The sequence below is a fragment of the Physeter macrocephalus genome, chromosome 11 (genome assembly GCF_002837175.3).
Source record: "Physeter macrocephalus isolate SW-GA chromosome 11, ASM283717v5, whole genome shotgun sequence".
Classification (NCBI taxonomy): Eukaryota; Metazoa; Chordata; class Mammalia; order Artiodactyla; family Physeteridae; genus Physeter; species Physeter macrocephalus.
The window spans coordinates 137,551,358-137,558,374 of NC_041224.1; the positions used below are offsets into that span (position 1 = coordinate 137,551,358).

Genomic DNA, 7,017 nt, shown 5'->3' on the forward strand with positions numbered 1-7,017 from the left:
ATGTTCACAGTGTTCCTGCAAGGTAGGTACTATTACCTTATTCCAAATGTGGCATGCCCCTGCTCTGGGGCCACGATGACAGCAGTCATGGTTCCAGCATTTGCCCTGCATCTGGATTCCACCTGCTGAATGCTCAGCTTTCTGGAGCTGACTTTATGCCCCAGACAGGAAATCAAATGTAAATGTCATTTTCTTTCTGTGCTGGATTGGAAAGGACACAGCTTGTCTGTCCTACAGTGGAATTTGAGTTTAACAGATGGGAGAACCGCATTAAAACAACCTGTACAAAGTTGCACAGAGATTTTTATTTAAACGAGTACTTCCCATTCTCACCAATGATAATGGGTGCCATGGCCGAGTCGAAATTCTCTTCTCTATGTGCATTTACATTTTTTACTAGCTTGTACAATTCGTACAACCATAATCAGTCTCATTGGTTAAGATATATCTTGCAGTACCCATGAAAGAACATGTTACTGACCCTCCCGAGTTGGTCCCTAAGAGGGGTCCTCTGCCCAGCGTTGCTCAAACCAATAGAACGAGACTGAGTTCTTCCATTTGGAAGCAAAAGAGTTTTATTCTTTGATCAAAGAACAGAGTGGTGTGAGCTCCGGCTGCAGAGCACACGCCCTCCCGCAAAGACTGTGGGTGGGGCTGCTTTCTAGGGATCTCGGCAGTGGGGGAGGAGGCGGAGTCCTTGTGGGAAACGGTGCAGCCGCTGCGGCTCCGCCTCCAGATCGCAGCGCCGACAGCAGCGGCGCTGCACACGGCCCGCCACCGCCGCCATCTTGAACTGAGCGCTGGTGGCAGTGTTTCTGCGCAGAGCCCTGGAGCTGAGGGGAGGGCACAGACGTGCTGCCCCAGGAACTCCGGTCTGAAGGGCCAGGTGCGAGGCCTCTGGATGCGGCACCCTAAGAACAAGGGAAACTACATGAAACACAAAGGAAGAGGTTAGACCTTATCTTATCACCTAGATTCCATCTTGCTTTTCCTTGGGGAACCCAGTGGTCTTTGTCGGTGACAGATATGCTCAGAATGTAGTTCTAAAATGGATACTGGTTCTTTTGTTGTAACCACGGAATGTGTGGTGACTTGAGCTACCTCCCATCTCGTGCGTCGGGAAGTGGAGCATGAATATCTGTACATGATATAATCATATAATAAGATATTAAATGGCTGATGCTATTGCGTACTTACTATGAGACAGGCAGTGTTCTAAGGGCTGAGGGGTCTTACCTTATTGTTCCTGCCATCTCGCCCATAACGTAGATACTGTTATAAAAATACCCCCACTTTATAGAAGAGGGAACTGAGGCATAGGGAGGTCACATAACTTGCCCAGATCGTGCAAGTAGTAAGTGGCAGAGATAGGATTGGACCCGGGCCATCTAACGACCAGAAAGAAGCATAAGGGATGTCTTGTCTCCCGGTGTAGCAGAGCTTAAATTTTCTCCTACTTTACCAGCAAACAAGCACACTGGTAAGGCCCTGGTGGAGCCCAGCCTTGCACTGCCCCGTATGGTAACCACGTGTGGCTATGAGCACTTGAAATGAGGCTTGTCCAATTTGACATCTGCTGTAAGGGTAAAATAAGTACTGGATTTTTGAGGACTTACATGATAAAAAGAGTATCTCCGACCGTTTGCTCACACATATGTTCACCCATTCATTCAATTTGTCCCAACACCTGGGAGGCACCGACAGTGGCATGTAGCAGAGTCAACCAGACAGATTTGGCTCCTGTTTTCATGGAGCTCAATATTCTGGAAGGACTGGTGGTTTGGGGTGGGAACTGGACCCTAAGAAATAATTATGTAAGTACTTAATTACCATCATTATTGTTAAAGAGGAGAAGGCGTTTGCTGTGGGAGATTACATGAAGGGCACCTTACCCTTGGGGGCCACTCAATAAATTCATTCAGTAGATATTTGTTGAGTGAAAGAATGAATCTAGGGGATTAGAGGAAGCATCCCTGAGGAAATAACTTTGAGATAGAGTTCCGAAGGAGGAGGAAAGAGGTGAAATATTGGGAGCGTCTGCTGTGATCACAGGCCCGCCGGCCAGGTGGCTCTGGCCGGCTCTTGCTTTATATCAGGGACAGTTGTCTCTGGCCAGGTGTCAGTGGCACAGCTGAGCCCAGAGTTTTGTGGGGTGGGCAGAGGCGTGGGGTGCTGTGTTCCCTGGCACGGGGAGGCATGGTTGCAGGCACAGGGACATCTCAAGGAGCCGGCAGGAGGGCTGCCCCTGGCCCCCTCCTCCAGCATCACCCAGTGCCCAGCACCCCCTGGCACACAGACTCAGTTTCTTCTTCATGGTGGCTTCATGTCCTTCCTCTCCCTTCTTCTTTGCCCCCACCAGTTTGGGTCTGCAGCATTTATTTCCCTTTATTGCACAATCCATTCGACAGGTTTTTATTTTGTTGTTGTTTCCACCCAGTGTAAATGAGACCTCCAGTAGGGAGAATAACTTAAATCTCTTGTGACCCTGGAGGACAAAACGTTCCCAATTTCTTCCCCCAGAGCAGTTTTCATTTCTGTGGCAAGTTACCACGGAGTGCTTATTCATGTCGATAACAGTGTGGCAGCGAGGACGTGAGGAGAGGGCGTGGAGAAGGAGGAGAGCCCTGGACTCGGTGGCTGGGTGCTGGCTGGCCTGAGTCTGCTGCCCGTAACTCGCCCAATGTGAGAGGGAGCTGGAGCAGGCTGGGCTGGGGGCAGAGAGCAGCTTTGGGCAGCTGGGAGGAATGCTAGGCATCTGACCTTGGGCTTCAGGCTGTGCTAAGCCTCACCCCAGTGTAGCCCCTGGGAGAGCTGATTCTTGGATGGGTCTCCTTCAGTTCTTTGCACACCTGATCCCAGGTTGCCAAGTTACCCAATGAGCCAGAAAACAATAAAACCACCATAAACCCAGCTGGGGGTGATTTTGCTGTGTTCTGAGTCTGCATATCTTGCCTGGATCTTATATTGGGCTTGAACATTAAGAGGGCTATCCCAGGGTGGGTAACAGTGTTGGGCAGGGAAATTCGGCAATGTGCCCTGAACACCCAAGGGTGTTGGGTGCCCTGGGCACCCATCAAATACTTGTTAAATCAACGAATAAGAATTTGCTGTAAGGAATACCATTTTTAGTTAATTTGCAACACTTGTACTACCTGGGCAGAAAGTCAAGCCAGCAATGCATTGTAATGTGGTTTGGTAAACATTGTGTAGCTTTGTTCTAGGATTTTCCTAAAAACCCAACTGAGTCTCAGTGGGCTCATTGTCTCTTAAGTCTCTTCCTGCTCTGTGATTCTTTGAAACATGCTTGGTCAGGGACGGGCTTCCGACCTGGAGGAGGGTTGTATTCAAGGCTTCGCGTCTACCTAGTGGTGACTACTGCTTCTTTACATTAGCGTGTTTCAACTTCAGTACTATTGTCATTTGGAGCTGGATAATTCTTTGTGGCAGGGGGCCATTCTGTGCATTGTAGGATGTTTAGTAGCATCCCTGGCCTCTACTCACCTGATGCCAGTAACACCTCCCTATCCTTCCCAAGTAGTGAGAAGCAAACTTGTTTCCAGACATTGCCCAATGTCTGCTGGAGGGCCAAACTTCCTCTGCCTGAGAACCAGTGCTCTATAGGAATAAAATGAGACAGGGGTGCAGATTGAAAAAGCCCATTATGCACAAGCAGTTTTTACTGGAATATATCACACAGTGTGCAGGGTTTGTGGATTTATCTTTCCAAGGCATTTAATTCGGCACACATTAAAATTGTGTGCCAAATTAAATGCCTTGCAGGATCCCTTGCAGCACTGTGTGGCTCTGGGGGTGGATACTGGACACAGACAGTGGCTACCCACTGTGTTGTCCTTCTGTCCATACCTCCCTCCTCTATCCCTTGTGTAGAGCAGTGGTTCTAGGCCCTACATATTCACTATAATCACCGGGGGAGCTTTTCCAAAATTAATATGCCTGGCTCTGCTGCTAGGGGTTTGACAGAATTGGTGGACCCTGGGGCCTGGGCATCTGTATTTTTCTAAAGGTTTTCAGATTTAACTCTGCAGCCAGGGCTGGGAGCCCCAGGTGTGGTAAAGACCAGTCTCAGCCGGCCAGACTTTTCTGAGTTGACTGTTGATGGAACTGGGGATAATATTGGGTTGGCCAAAAAGTTCCTTTGGTTTTTAAGTAAAAATAAAAGACACATTTTTAATTTTCACCAAGAACTTTATTGAACAACGTATTCACCATTTTGTTCCACTACCTTCTGCCATTTTTCAGGCAACTTCATAATGCCGTCTTCCCAAAACTTTTTATCTTTTTGAGCAAAGAACTGTTCCAGGTGCCTTTTATAGTCTTCCAGGGGATTGAAATTTTTTCCATTAAGAGAATTTTGTAAAGACCAAAATAAATGGAAATCCAAAGGTGCAATGTCTGGTGAATAGAGTGGATAAATCAGAACTTCCCAGCCAAACTGTAACAGTTTTTGCCTGGTCATCAAAGAAACATGCGGTCTTGTGGTATCCTGATGGAAGATTATGTGTTTTCTGTTGACTAATTCTGGATGCTTTTTTTCATCGAGTGCTGCTTTCAGTTGGTCTAACTGGGAGCAGTACTTGTTGGAATTAATTGTTTGGTTTTCCGGAAGGAGCTCATAATAGAGGACTCCCTTCCAGTCCCACTATATATAACATCATCTTCTTTGCATGAAGACCGGCCTTTGGTGTGGTTGGTGGTGGTTCATTTCACTTGCCCCACGATCTCTTCCGTTCCACATTATTGTACAGTATCCACTTTTCATCGCCCATCACAATTTGTTTTAAAAATGGAACATTTTCATTACATTTAAGTAGAGAATCACATGTGGAAATACGGTCAAGAAGGTTTTCTTCGCTTAAGTTATGTGGAACGCAAACATCAAAGCGATTAACATAACCAAGCTGTTACAAATGATTTTCAACGCTTGATTTGGATATTTTGAGTATGTCGGCTCTCTCCCGCGTGGTATAACATTGATTGTTCTTAATTAATGTCTTGATTTGATCACTGTCAACTTCAACTGGTCTACCCGACCGTGGAGCATCATCCAGTGAGAGAAATCCCCAGCATAAAACTTCACTAACCACTTTTGACATGTTTGATCAGTCACAGCATCTTCTCCATACAATGCACAAATCTTTTTTTGTGTTTCAGTTGCGTTTTTACTTTCCTTGAAATGATAAAGCATAATATGCCAAAAGTGTTGCTCTTTTTCTTCCATCTTCAATATTAAAATGGCTACACAAAAATTCACCAATTTCACACTCCCTCTTGTGAGCACCGGAATCACAACTAACTGCTGAACAATCATCAACAGGAAGACACTGGAACTCACCAAAAAAGATACCCCACATTCCAAAACAAAGGAGAAGCCACAATGAGATGGTAAGAGGGGCACAATCACAATAAAATCAAATCCCATAACTGCTGGGTGGGCGACTCACAAACTGGAGAACAATTGTACCACGGAAGTCCACCCACTGGAGTGAAGGTTCTGAGCCCCACGTCGGGCTTCCCAACCTGGGGGTCCGGCAACAGGAGGAAGAATTCCCAGAGAATCAGACTTTGAAAGCTCGTGGGATTTGATTGCAAGACTTCAACAGGTCTGGGGAAAACAGAGACTCCACTCTTGGAGGGCACATACAAAGTAGTGTGCGCATCGGGACCCAGGGGAAGGAGCAGTGACCCCATCGGAGACTGAATCAGACCTACCTGCTAGTGTTGGAGGGTCTCCTGCAGAGGTGGGGGGCGGCTGTGGCTCACCATGGGGACAAGGACACTGGCAGCAGAAGTTCTGGGAAGTACTCCTTGGCATGAGCCCTCCCAGAGTCTGCCACAGCAGAAAAGCAGATTAAAGTTTTACTGAGCACAGCCCACCAGAGCAACACTCAGCTCTACCCACCACCAGTCCCTCCCATCAGGAAGCTTGCAGAAGCCTCTTAGATAGCCTCATCCACCGGAGGACAGATAGCACAAGCAAAAAGAACTACAATCCTGCAGCCCGTAGAATGAAAACCACATTCACAGAAAGATAGACCAAATGAAAAGGGAGAGGACTGTGTACCAGAGAAAGGAACAAGATAAAGCTCCAGAAAAACAACTAAATGATGTGGAGATAGGCGACCTTCCAGAAAAAGAATTCAGAATAATGATAGTGAAGATGATTCAGAGCCTTGGAAAAAGAATGGAGGCAGAGATCGAGACAATGCAAGAAACATTTAACAAAGACCTAGAGGAATTAAAGAACAAATAAACAGAGATGAACAATACAATAACTGAAATTAAATATACACTAGAAGAAATCAATAGCAGAATAACTGAGGGAGAAGAACAGGTAAGTGACCTGAAAGACAGAATGGTAGAAATCACTGCCATGGAACAGAATAAATTAAAAAGAATGAAAAGAAATGAAGATAGCCTAAGAGACCTCTGGGACAACATTAAACACACCAACATTTGCATTATTGGGGTCCCAGAAGGAGAAGAGAGAGAGAAAGGACCTGAGAAAATATTTGCAGAGATTATAGTGGAAAACTTCCCTAACATGGGAAAGGAAATAGCCACCCAAGTCCAGGAAGCACAGAGAGTCCCAGGCAGGATAAACCCAAGGAGAAACATGCTGAGACGTGTAGTAATAAAACTGACAAAAATGAAAGACAAAGAAAAATTATTGAAAGCAACAAGGGAAAAACGACAAATAACATACAAGGGAACTCCCATAAGGTTAACAGCTGATTTCTCAGCAGAAACTCTACAAACCAGAAGGGAGTGGCATGACATATTTAAAGTCATGAAAGGGAAGAACCTACAACCAAGATGACTTTACCTGGCAAGGATCTCATTCAGATTTGACAGAGAAATCAAAAGCTTTACAGATAAGCAAAGCTAAGAGAATTCAGCACCACTAAACCAGCTCTACAACAAATGCTAGAGGAACTTCTCTAAGTGGGAAACACAAGAGAAGAAAAGGACCTACAAAAACAAACCCCAAACAATTCA

At 45.9% G+C, this 7,017-nt stretch overlaps 1 long non-coding RNA gene across 2 annotated transcripts in view; it reads left to right on the top strand.

Moving 5' to 3' along the window:
• The first annotated feature begins 796 nt into the window (after window positions 1–796).
• The window catches only part of LOC102978820 (uncharacterized), a 198,616-nt gene continuing 192,395 nt past the window's right edge, over window positions 797–7,017 (top strand). For both annotated transcript variants that reach the window (XR_008618674.1, XR_008618673.1), the window contains exon 1: window positions 797–950. This is a non-coding gene — a long non-coding RNA (uncharacterized lncRNA). The remainder of the gene's footprint in view (window positions 951–7,017) is intronic.